Below are 13,632 nucleotides of genomic sequence, written 5' to 3'. Positions count from 1 at the left end.
AAAGTCAAAAGGTAAGCAGAGCTGCAATGCGTTTTTAGGTTTGCACAGATTACCGTCAGCGTTAATGAGCAGCACACACTTGATTACTTGGCAAAGTCGTTGATGCTGTGAAAGCGGGATGGTATTTTTATTTTGGGATGTGAGGCTAACATGCTAACCGCTAATCCACCGAGCCGCCCGTTTACTATCTGCACTCATTTTAAAACTCTTTTCCGGATGTGAAATCAGCTCAAATGTCAATTCCATAACGATCAGTCGGGACTGATGTTTACCTCACGGTGGGTGGCCGGTGACCTGCAGCCCGGCACGCTACAAACGCCAGCACGTCAACGCCTTCGACGGCCATTACGATTAGTTCAGGGCGCCGCAGGTCAGCGTCAAGCCAAGGGAGGCACAAGTTAAAAAGCACGTGTGAGGCATACACAACAACAGGAGGGGTGTCGGGAAAGATTTATGGATACAAGTCAGTCGGCATGTTCACCCACACCCCCTACCGAACGCACACACAATCCCACACGGTGCCCCCCCCCCCCCCAGAGTCTCTGGGACATGTGTTCTACAGAGTAGAGAGCGACAGCAACCGCACACTTCTATAGGCTATAATAATGGACTGTGCAGCTGCATTTGTTGGGTTTCACGGGCCTTGCAATTTGCAGCCTTTGTGTGTCAGGAAAGCGGCGACTAAGCAAAGTGGCTCAAGGCCGCTAATAAAAAAACTCAAGTAGTTGTGTATTATTTTGTAGAATGAGGGATGGCGGTCTAGTGTTGTTGGGGAGGGAGGTTGAGATCTATGGAGAGATAAATAGGCCAGCTATTCTCAAAATGGCTTATCTTGTCTTCTGTCCACTAAAGTGTTGTGTTAACATTTTGTTTTTGACCTCAGTCCTCAGCCACTTGTTTGCAGTCACCTGCCTAATAAAGCAATCAGTCCCCTCTAAGGGAACTCACGAGTATCCCGTTACGGATGCACACAACCTCAAGACCAGCACATGGCCCGGCCGCATTTCCAGTCAACGCACGCACGGCAACCCGATAGCAGGCCAAAGAAACAAAGGCGGCTCGTGTGTTGCCATACACGGCATGGACGCATGCCGACGGGACGGTGTGGAAACTGTGTTAGGATCCGAGACGCCCAGACGCTCACATCATCGTAAACAGGCAGACTGTAAACACGGGGCAGAGTTGATAATGGTATGCATTCAACTAGAGAGATACATTAAAGCCCAGTTTGCCAGTGTTTAGGATGACAATCTACTGCCAATAGCAAAAACCCATTAGTACATATTTGATACCCGTCTATGGTTTGTAATTGCCTAAGGATTCAACAAGATGGTGGCAAAACACTTTTTCCCCCCCCCTATTTGACAAGACTTATGAGTAGTGATGAACAAATCAATGATAATTTCCTCGACGAAAGATTTTCGTCATATTTTTCGTCACAAAAATTTGACAAAACTAAAATAGAAGCCATTCATTGAGAAGATAACGATAAATAAAATAGGGCTGACAATTTTCGTCAATGACTAAAATGAAAATGAAAACGAAAAAATTCACACAATCCAATCACACTCCAAAACGGTTCAGTGCACTTTATTTAATGTTCAAACGTTTACAGTCGTTGTGCAGCTGTAAGATTAATTTCAAGTAATTATGCACGTTTTTTATTTAGGTGAAAACTAAGTTATATTATTGTCAGTTCAACATGTTTCGTTGAAACAATTAACAAAGACACTGTTGTATTAAATGTGTCTTGCGTGTTAAACTACAGTTACAAATATCTGTGTTATAATTTTCTTTATAAAAGTTGAAATGTATGCTGATGGAAAATATCGACTAAACTGTCAATTTACTCGACTAAAATTGCTCTTTATTTTCGTTGACTAAAATTGGATTAAAATTAAAATACAATCAGATGACTAAATTATGACTAAAATAAAAGACTATAACTAAAACTAAAAAACAATTTCTTGTCAAAATTAATACTGGAACAAATGAAGCTTCATGAAGCACGTGTGATATTTTTTGACTCCTCTAGATGTCACTCTTGCTTTAGAGATGGAGTGGAAATGTAACTAATTTCCATTGCACTGACCTTTAAATTTAAACCAAGAGCATCATCTACAGCCGTAAGATATTATCGCAAATGCTTCATGAAGCTTCGTGAAGCTTCGTTTTCCACCATCACTGCTTATGAGGTAGAATTAAAATTTTAATTTAATGGCCTAGATGTGTTTTTCATATAAACACTTTTCCATTTATTATGCTTTTACTCCTGTGTTAGTTTAGGTAAGCGACCAACTTGGTTACAATTACGAGTTTGAGTCAGCTCCATCGTAAACTGAGAACCCCACCACAAGTTTTTGCTTTTATTTATAATTTCCCCTCTCTGTAGCAACAAAAATTGCACAGAAAACACCCAATTCCATTCTATTAGTAAATGAAGAAAAAGGCACAAGAAGGTTTTCCGACAAATTTTTTAAATGAAGGCTGCCTCATCAAGGACGGTCACGTTCTTAGAGGGAGGGCGAGCTGGCTGAATACAAGCACTCTATTCATATTCCCCCCCCCAAATTAATCAAGTGGTGATAATGGAAAGGACAGGGATTGTAAGTTCAACTAATTAAATTAGATGGCTGATTTGGGAAGATAAATGATGTTCATGAATAGGACCGCGGGTTTGCCACATCCTTCACCGGAGTCAGACATTAGGGCCTGCCAGTGCTAGAGAAACACTAACACGCTGAACAATTTGTTCACTTATGAATAGATTCGATTCTGGGAGAAAATGAGTAAATATAATACGATTCCTTCCTGTGGTTTGCTCTGACTGTTTGCCATGTAAGAAAAATGTTTCTTTATTGCCTCGTTTTGCTTAACGAACTGCGGACAAAAGCACGAAAGCTCGCAGCCATTTCGGACCGCCCACTGCAGAGCAGAGCAGACATACGGATGACTCCGTTAAAAACAAAGCGATGTTTCTTTTTCAGCCAATACCAAACAGCTGAAAATTTCCTAGTGAAAAAGGAAGCTTTTTTAGAAATTGTCAAATGACCCAGCAGACTGAACATAAGTAACACTTGCGGTGTCATTCTCCCATTGACGCAAGCGCGCAATGCAATTCTCACGCTAACTACAGGAAACTACATTAAGTGTAACCCATCCATTGAGTATCATTTATATTTGTTTTTGTCTCTGTCTATTACGACGGCGTGTTAGAGCCACGTATATTTGTTTTTATATTCTGAGAAAAAAATCACAAATTTGCGACTTTCTAGAGTGGCAAATTTGCGAGAAAAAAACCTCCTCAGAAACTTACGACAAATACATGCAGCGTAGCTACAGTCTAATGTGAGGATTTGTTGGTGGTCAATAGGACACTGTTTATAAAATGAAAAGGCAGGATGGAGACGGATTCATTCTTAATTTAAACTTTACTCGTCATACACGGCAGCTCGAGCGACAACACTTCCTGATCCTCTATCAGATGACCGCTAACCAATCAGACGCTAACTACAGGAAACTACATTAAGTGTAACCCATCCATTGAGTATAATTTATATTTGTTTTTGTCTCTGTCTATTACGACGGCGTGTTAGAGCCACGTATATTTGTTTTTATATTCTGAGAAAAAATCACAAATTTGCGACTTTCTAGAGTGGCAAATTTGCGAGAAAAAAACCTCCTCAGAAACTTACGACAAATACATACAGCGTAGCTACAGTCTAATGTGAGGATTTGTTGGTGGTCAATAGGACACTGTTTATAAAATGAAAAGGCAGGATGGAGACGGATTCATTCTTAATTTAAACTTTACTCGTCATACACGGCAGCTCGAGCGACAACACTTCCTGATCCTCTATCAGCTGACCGCTAACCAATCAGACGCTAACTACAGGAAACTACATTAAGTGTAACCCATCCATTGAGTATAATTTATATTTGTTTTTGTCTCTGTCTATTACGACGGCGTGTTAGAGCCACGTATATTTGTTTTTATATTCTGAGAAAAAACTCACAAATTTGCGACTTTCTAGAGTGGCAAATTTGCGAGAAAAAACCTCCTCAGAAACTTACGACAAATACACGCAGCGTAGCTACAGTCTAATGTGAGGATATGTTGGTGGTCAATAGGACACTGTTTATAAAATGAAAGGGCAGGATGGAGACGGATTCATTCTTAATTTAAACTTTACTCGTCATACACGGCAGCTCGAGCGACAACACTTCCTGATCATCTATCAGCTGACCGCTAACCAATCAGACGCTAGCATACTTTAGGTAAAAGCAAGTGAATGAACTTAACTACTTGAACAAAAAAAAAAAAAAAATAATTTATGAATGTGTAAATAATAATTCTGGAAACATAAAAGTACAAGTAAATATACATTTTAACAAATTAATTTAAATGCTTGATCCTCAGGGTGTGGACCTTCGCAAAGCGAGGCGTCTTTGTCGCTGGCCGTACCCAACGCTTCAAACATCATATGGTTAATCTTTGCTAAAGCAATTACTATCTCCATATTTGAAAAGCCGACCGAAAAGTATTGGCACGAACATCCGAGTAGTACGCTACGTTTATTTCTCGTAGGTTTCTGAAGTTTTTCTCTTTCACTTTCTAGTGGCAAATTTGCGACTTTATAAAATGGCAAATTTGCAAATTTTCTCTTGGAATTTTACTCCCCTTCCCTCCTGAAAAAATATACGTGGCCCTAATACGCCGTCGTGCTCTTTGTTGATACGTTAAAATAATATTTCATACAAAACCGGTCCATGGTGCAAAAAACACTCTATTAGGGGTCTTTAATCAGCTGTCTGCAAACATGTGTCTCCTACTTTATTACAAATTGTGCAGCGCCCTTCGATGCTTGTGATTTAGTTTAGGACTGTGGGGAGGAGGTCTAGAGAGAACAGGACAGACTCCATAAATCCCTTTTCCTTAACACAGTAAAAACATGTTCTTCTAAAGTACAATAAGGTCCAAAAGGTCCCAAAGCAGCTGTTCCTCGGGGCTCTGCTGCTGCCTCTCTCCTGGGCTGCTATCCGTTTATGAGCGCTGCATCAGGAGCTCTTTAGCGTCAAGTTCGTATTTGCATGTACTAAGTTGTAGCGCTCTGGCAGCCTGCCCTGTTTCCACAGCTGCAAAGTATTGTGGCTTTTACATCTACAGCAATTTTCCAAAGTGAGCTGGGAGTTGATCAAGCTTTAAACCATCTGTAGGGGGGGAAAAGATGGACCACCACCATCCACTTCAAATTATAAGCCCATTCTTAAATGAGCATTTTATGGTCACTGGAAGTGTATCGGTGGGTTTGCAGATGTTCGGCAGACCGAGGAGATACATTTGGAAGACAGATAAGGCAGTGCCGAAATTGCCGAAAAACAAGCTTACCCTCTTGGACCCATGAATCAAACTTTTTTTCACGGTCAAAAAGAGAGAATATACTTTTATTTGGTAGATTTCATGTGTAAATAATCGTAGGACAATGTTGTTTGAAAAATCAGTCAAAATGCTCTAAAATCCCTAAATGGGCTGTGAACAGTGAAAATGGCTGACATTAAAGTAGCACTTTGACACACAAAAAACTACAAATGTGCTGACTGCTTTATGGCATACGTCATTTCCCCCCTTTTCACATTTGTTACAAAGATGGAAGTCAATTTCAATGCTGACGCATGATTACTGCTTTCCTGGCAGAAGCTGCAAAACAACTGCAAAATTTGTCTGAGAATATGTTAAAGAAAGAGGGAAGCTACCCGAATAAAATGACGGTCAAGTATCAACATTGGCCCGGATTCCACTCGCTGGCGTGAGCTAAAAAAACAACAACGCAACGCGCTTGCCCTCATGGGAAACGTGGTCTTCCTTCAGACATTACAATACCGCTTTTGTCCATATGCGCTGCCATAATCAACGTAAACTGAAAGTTTCTTAGTGTTGCTTTAAGGCTGGGAAAAAAGTTCATTTCCCTTAAGACTTCTTTTAGTCTCACCCGAGCCCCTTTCACACTGGTCATCTGCATTTTCCCAGATCACTGTCTTGAGAGTACGGTTAGGGGTTGTCTTACTCAAAGCACATAACTTGCAAGCTGACAGGAATAAGTTCCTTCAGAGGATAAGAACCGGGACAAAACCAGTCATGCAGAAACCATTCAAGCTGACAGTATTATTCCATAAAAATAAAAAATAAAACACTATTTGGCAAATATTTACTGATTTGCTGTGGCCCCTTAAACTCTGGGTTGAGTCGGGTGGAATGCTTTAAGTATTGGAGCTGTCTGTCAAAACTATGCGGAATGATGGTTTTGGATCAGACGGCTGCGGAAGGAAAGTCAACAGTTTAGAGAGTGAGACGCTTTGAGGCCATGCTGTCGTCTGCCGCGAGAAAATCCTCCTCAACCCACAGGAAGAATGTCAACACTCATTAGAAAGAAACCGTGTGGTTCGCTTGTTTTTCCGCATTTCCCGAAGACAAAACGACATTTGGTCGCACGCATGCAAACGTATTTTATAACCATTTTAGGAATGTTTATGTTCCTGCAATCCTTAAGTCAAATATCATTGCACTGGATTTAACTGCTACTACGCCATACAAATGCAGAGTAGAGGTCTGTTTATGTGTCAGATGTGCTAACCGCTATTTCACTGCGCTGTGCAGTCATTTGATGATCAGTGAACCTCAGCCAATCTGTGTTTTTGTTTTCCCAATGTGGAACCGATCCTCAGCAATTTACTGAAAAACCCACCCAGTTTTACATTATGAGTGCGTTTACATGCACCCAATAATATCCCTTTCAAAACCCTAATATTAACTCATTCACTCCCAGCCATTTTTTTAATTTTTTTATTTTATTTTTTTTTATTTTTATTTATTATTATTTTTTTACAGGAGAGCTCAGTATTGTTCATTCGATTTGACATCATCATTGCTCTCCTTTTTAAAAAAAAAACAAATAAATTAAAAAAATTTAATAAATGTTTTTTTTATTTTTTATTATTTTTTAAAATATATATACACACTCCCAGCCATTTTGACCGAAGCAACCCTCTTCGTTCCCGGCTGTTTTACTGGATTTTGACTGATTTTGCAAGGCCTACAGAATATTCTGTTCTATTGTAATAAAAACTTCGAACCTACCAAAAGAAAGATTAGAGTCTCTTCTTTCATCAGGAAAAAAGTACATTTGTATTTGTTTCCGTTTTGCAGCAATTAGTATTAGAATATAGTTCGGTTTAATCATTATTCACAAACCTGTTGAAAACACTGTAAAAAAGAGCTTGATGCAACATGGACCAGGCTGAACTCTTATACTCTGTTGCCACCTGCTGGCCGACTTTTTAATAACTACCATTGCTTTATTATGTGGAGAGAATAACTGCAATAGCTGCAGACAGGTTACGCCGGTTTCAATCTGCTGTAAAGAGCTGATGGAGGAAAAAATCAGCTGGAAAATATTTGCTGTTGTTAAATAGCGGCAGGTTGACATCACCTGAGAAGCGCCCGGCTCGAAAACATCTCTTCTAAAATAGAAAATGCTGAATTATTAACAGCTCCCTTTTGCGCATCTCCGCCTCATCGTGGACCGAAATATCAGCCGCCGGCCGAGCACATTTCCAAAGTCCAGCGTCAGCAAAAAGTGCAATTCTGGAAGAAGGGTTGGACTGTAGCCTTTTTTTTTTTTTTATTCAATCCATTGGCTCTTTTTGTTTTTACTTACCAGCACGCTCGCTTCTGACTGAAGCTAATAAATGAATGCATTAAAGTCGGATCGATTTCACGTCATAGAAAGCGCAGCTCTCGTGCACTCCACATTTATTTGTATAATCACATTATGTTCCCTTTTACAGTCCAGTGGGCCAAGAGACCACGGCCTTTAACCCAGATTTATACACAGGCAATGAGCACTACTCTCTTCCATGCATGTCAAAACGTATGCATGAGGAAAAGAAAGGCCATGTGACTTGTGAATGATTCATAAACAGGATCAATTACATAACTCATTTGACCATCCATGAGATGATTTTCCTCGGGGAAGATTTAATTAAATCCATATAGTACAATGCATGGATTATTTAAGTCATTTGATGAACTTTGCAGGGTGCATCTCCATCCATTTATCCATCCATCCGTCCATCTATTGCTGCACTTCTTATTTATTTAATTTAAATTTTTATCTCTTTCTATTCTGTTGTTTTCTCTTTACTGTAAACTGCAGCTGGACCGAGTCCAGGAAAAAGTTCCCCACGGGGAAAATAAAAGTATATCTTATTGTATCGTATCCATCCATCCATCCATCTGTCCATATAGCCATCCATTCGTTTGTCCGTCCATCCATCCGTCCATATATCCATTCATTCGTCTGTCCATCTATCCATCCGTCCAAATATCCATCCATTTGTCTGTCTGTCCATCCATCCGTCCATATATCTATCCATTCTTTTGTCCGTCCATCCATCCGTCCATATATCCATCCATTCGTCTGTCCATCATCCATCTGTCTGTCCATCCATCCATCTTTCTATCCGTCCATATATCCATCCATTTGTCTGTCCATCCATCCATCCATCCATCCATCCGTCCATATATCCATCCATTCGTCTGTCCAAATATCCATCCGTCCAAATATCCATCTGTCCATCCATCTTTCTATCCATCCATCCATCCATCCATTTGTCTGTCCGTCCATCCATCCGTCCGTCTGTCCGTCCACCCATCTGTCCATCCGTACATATATCTGTCCATCCATCCACCTATCCATCTTTCTATCCATCCATCCATTTGTCTGTCCGTCCATCCATCCGTCCATATATCCATCCATTCGACTGTCCAAATATCCATCCGTCCAAATATCCATCTGTCCATCCATCTTTCTATCCATCCATCCATCCATTTGTCTGTCCGTCCATCCATTTGTCTGTCCGTCCGTCCATCCATCCATCCGTCCGTCTGTCCGTCCACCCATCTGTCCATCCGTTCATATATCTGTCCATCCATCCATCCATCTATCATCCATCTATCATCCATCCAAACATCCATCTGTCCATCTATCCATCCATCCGTCCGTCCATCCATCCATGGCCTTGAAGGCAAATGCTCCGTTTCCAAGGGCGCGCACAGTACATTTTCTTTTTTTTTACTGTTGAGGAGCTCGTCCACGCTTCAGCGAACAGATCGTGGCGCCAGTCACGATGAAGACGGCCTCCAAGTGGGCGTGATGGCAAGCCCTCCTGTCTGACCCCTGGCTGGCAGCGAGCATACGCGTCCACCTCAACGCCTTCTGTCACCGTCACCCTGCCACCACGTGTGGCCCGCAGCCTGCTTGTACATCTCGCCGACTCTTGAGCGTACAACATATGCTCAGCGTGTTTTCACCAGAATTTGAAGGCAGTACAGTCGATTTTTTTTATGCATTACAGAACTGCATTTAAAGTGACCATAGTATGAACAATTGACATGCGAAAGGTTTGGGGGGGGGTTGGGAATTTCACACCAGCACAACTCGGCCATTGGTGCTGTAATGAAGCCATACATCTTCCCCGGCACCGTATGCATACCCTGCCCTTGATTAGACCCTCAGTGCCGAGTGACTAATGTGATTCTCTTGCACAATTGGCCAGTTTAGGGAGCGATAAAGTCACTCAGTATGCAGTCGATTCCACCACCTTGAACTTGTGTGATTTTTTTTTTTTTTTTAAGCAATCGTAGAATCTTTGGCTTCAAACTATGTAAAGTTCACACTCTTTGTATGAGAGCAGAACTGATCACATTATATACTGTTCTATTATACGTACGTCAATTTTGTCATGAGGTTCATGGGTAGCTGGAGCTTGTCAAAGCCTGCCACAAAGCTAGAAAAACTACCTTAAAGCAGTAATTCCCGACCAGTGTGCCATGGCATATTACTGTTGTGTGCCATGAGTGATCATCAGGTTTGCTGTAGAATTTAGAATTGCTCCATACAATCATTTATTTACTACATATAATGCAAATAATGCATTGTTGTTCAAGTATTAATGCCAAACAGAACAATAAAATGCTCTCGGAGGGTTTTTCTCATGCAAAATAGGGCTAAACTATCCAACGTGAAAGTGGCTCTTGTGACACCTACGAGGCCTGACTACGTTTTCACCCTCCGGCACCACATCCTCACTTTTCATTTAATCGCATGCAAAGATCGTCACTTTATTGTACAAACCCAGTAAAAGCAAAGACGTGACTCATCGCTACAAATATGCTCGGAGCCTGCGCTGCAGAATTAACAGCGGGTTTATAAACAACCATCATTGGCGCTTTCGTATGTGTAATTGAGTGATGAATTTTCATTTGCGCCCTCCTCATAAGTGGGAGGATGAAGCCCGTGGCTAACTGTGTTTTTGAGATGCTAGAAAGGGCGGACCGCTTGCGCTTTCCTCTTCAGCTGTGATTGTAGACGCAGGCATATTTCAGGATACTCTCAATTTGCATATTTGATGTTTTTATGCAACTTGAGCCAAGTGGTGTTGCGCTCCACACATTGAGGGCGATATGTTTCAGACCCGCCTTTTACACTGGAGGTGAAAATCTGCGATATATTGAGAACATATTTGTTACGGTTTTATTTTCAAACCAATTGTCTACATTACAGCCCCGCAAAAAAACAAAATGTTCATGTTTCGCATTTTAAATGTAGAAAAATAGCCCTAATATAAATATATCAACATTTAAAAGAGAAATAAACTGTATGAAGTGTAATTAAGCCCAAAGTCACATAAAGTCACATACACACGCGTGGTCGAGTGAGCGACTCAGGAGTCCTTCATGCTCTTTGCGAGTGTTTTCATTTTGTATTTGAGTGATTATTGAGTGTGATTGAGTGTTTCTCCTATTCGGTAAATGGCTGAGAGTGCATCGGCGGCAGTGGCTCTCCTTGCCTGCAGGCGAGGGCATTCCATTCTAGAACGGTTGTGTTTATGAAGCTTGCATGTAACTCATTTTTTTTTTGCAAAATGGTAAAAAAAATAATAATAAAAAAAATGACTAAATGGATCACCACTAAAAAACCTCAGTTGGGGAATGTGTAGCTCAAGGAACCTCTACTTAGTGTAAGAACTAAGGCGCGACCGATTAATCGGCCGGCCGATTTAATCAGCCGATATTAAAATCGGCAACAAATTCAACAGATATTTGCAGAAAAAAAGAATGAGTGGATGTTTACCGATTATATAAAGGACACTAAAGGACACTAAAGGACAAAGTATAGTAAAACGGTCAAATGTTCTGCCTGTAATTCATATCTTTACTTTTGTGTTAAGAGACAAAAAAATGAAGTTATTGTATTCATTATTTTTTAATTAAGTGTCCGATTAATCGGTTATTGGAATTTTATTCTGCCAAATGCCAAATTTATCCTACTTAAAAAAAAAATCAATGCTGGCCGGACTCTACTCAAAACCATGAATAAAGGTTTCTATAAATTCCAAGGTATTGCAAGAATTTCCGTCTCGGCTAGACAGATACGTTCCACAAAAAAATTGGTTATGTAACGGGGTACGCGAACAATGAACCGCGATATCTAGTCGGGGTCTACTGTACTGCTTTCTGCAGCCTGTGTTGGCGCTCACTGCCAGTGCAGAACTGCCTGCGGTAATTAGGGCTGACATGATGTTTATGTAACCTCCAAGCCTCACAAACCAGATGCAATTATAGGCTCCTGGTCCGTGTGACCCCCGTCCCTGTAGCGTCGCACCGCAGTCCCTCGAGTGAGCCTGGTCCTGCAGTGTCACCGACGGGGGGGAGTCGGGGGGTTGGCAGTGGTAGGGTGTGGCGGGAGTTCTCCTTTCACAGCTCCCTGCGACGGCTGCTCCCGTGGCATAATCTAAAGTGACGGGCACTTGAGCCCCCCAATTTCCGCAAGGACTCCTCGGCAGGGGGAAGCGAGGAAGCCGAGGGCCGGGGCCACAGACTTATTGTGGTCCAGTGAGAAAGAGAGAGAGAGAGAGTGGGGCGGGGGCCTCATTACAACGCTTAACTGCACTCACAGGCCCTCATTAAGCCACCACACCAGTGACTTAAATCCAAACAGACAATAAAAAGGGGCTGCCGTTTGAGTAAAAGGCCCCCATCTTGGACTCTCGGCATTGTAATGGCTACTTTATGGAGCTGTAAGGCAAACAGATATCCGTAAACACTGACGTTTTGCTACAATGGCTCAATTTGAGGGGAACATTTAAAGGGATTCCGGCGCACAGTAACGAGAGTGAGTGCGCCGTTAGACAAATGCAATAAAAGCTGAGTAGCTTTAGGTGCCTCAGTCATACAACAATATGGAGGCCGGTTGAGTGCTAGAGGGTTGAATGATGAGACATCGCAGGCACGTAATGCTGTCGGGAGACGAAATAAGAAAAGACAAAGCCCAGTTGGCTCGGGAGCAAAAGGCTTGCGATGCCAAACGATGCGCTTGATTGAGACAATTAAAGAGCAAATCAATGTTTTAGCTTCACCGAAATCCTGAGACGAGGAGAAGACTTCAAGCACAAGGGCTAAAACATGCAAAACTCAAATGTTTGCAGAGGAGATCGGGAGAGAGATTTGGAGTTATCTCTTGAAGGAACCCTTGAGATAGAGGCCGGATTTCCACTCCATCCATTTTTTTGAACTGTTTATCCTGCTCGGGGTTGCGGGAAGCTGGAGCTGATCCCAGCAGACTTTGGGCGGAAGGCTGACGACACGCTGGACTGGTTGCCAGTCAATCACAGGGCAAATATAGAGACGGACAAACATTCACACTCTCATTCAGTCACAAAGTGGGAGTTGATCTCACGCTGCCTGCAACAAAGTCAGCCATCAGTCAAAAATAAAATGAAATAAAACGGGCTTAGAACATGGAGGAAAAGCGGGCCGGATCGGTAAAATCATGGTTTATGACATAGAAACAATTCACGACAATTATATGAAGATTTTCACTATTTGTGGGTTAGCCCTATATTACAGGGCTCAACTGTAATTATATTGTTCCAAAAAAAAAACAAAAAAAAAACACAAATGCAACGCATTGCCTGTATAAGTTCCGGATGTGTTGTAGCTACCCGTTTTGCATCTATATTATTCCCAGAATGCATTGTGTGGCGCGGTTAATGAAATAATAAGGACGTTAATCCTTATCATGTGTGTTTATGTTACCAGTAATTGAATTTGTGTCGTATTTAACATGTTTATGTTGGTCTATGATTTCATTTATTTTTTATTTTTTTCAAACAAACCGTAATTTTAGATGGTGTGTAAAATAATGACATCCAGGGCAATTCCATGTACAAGTTGCATTGCTCATCTAAGAATTGCTTGTGAAATTACAAATTTATGTTTTGACTGTGGCCAGCTGATTAATTGGTTCAAGTACTATTTTATTTGTTTTTGTTTTTACCCGCGGGCCGGATGTTTGACACCACTGGCTTAGAACATATATGTCCTTATTTTTTCCTTCCCGTGTTTTTTTATTTTCTACCTATACAAAGGAGGCATACGTTAAAAGTAGGGGTGTCAGGCGATTAATTTTTTTATCGTATTTAATCGCATGACTTCAATAGTTAACTCACGATTAATCGCAAATTTTATATCCTAAATATACAATAAAACGTACAATAAAATATTTTCTTCCA

At 41.2% G+C, this 13,632-nt stretch overlaps 1 protein-coding gene across 4 annotated transcripts in view; it reads right to left on the bottom strand.

The window, feature by feature from the left end:
• The window catches only part of ephb2b (eph receptor B2b), a 137,591-nt gene that overhangs the window by 19,620 nt on the left and 104,339 nt on the right, over positions 1–13,632 (bottom strand). The gene's annotated exons all lie outside the window — the stretch shown is intronic.

This window comes from Vanacampus margaritifer, chromosome 8, assembly GCF_051991255.1.
Source record: "Vanacampus margaritifer isolate UIUO_Vmar chromosome 8, RoL_Vmar_1.0, whole genome shotgun sequence".
NCBI lineage: Eukaryota > Metazoa > Chordata > Actinopteri > Syngnathiformes > Syngnathidae > Vanacampus > Vanacampus margaritifer.
The sequence above is the reverse complement of the archived record's forward strand: the minus strand, read 5'-3'. Positions and strand labels throughout refer to the sequence as shown.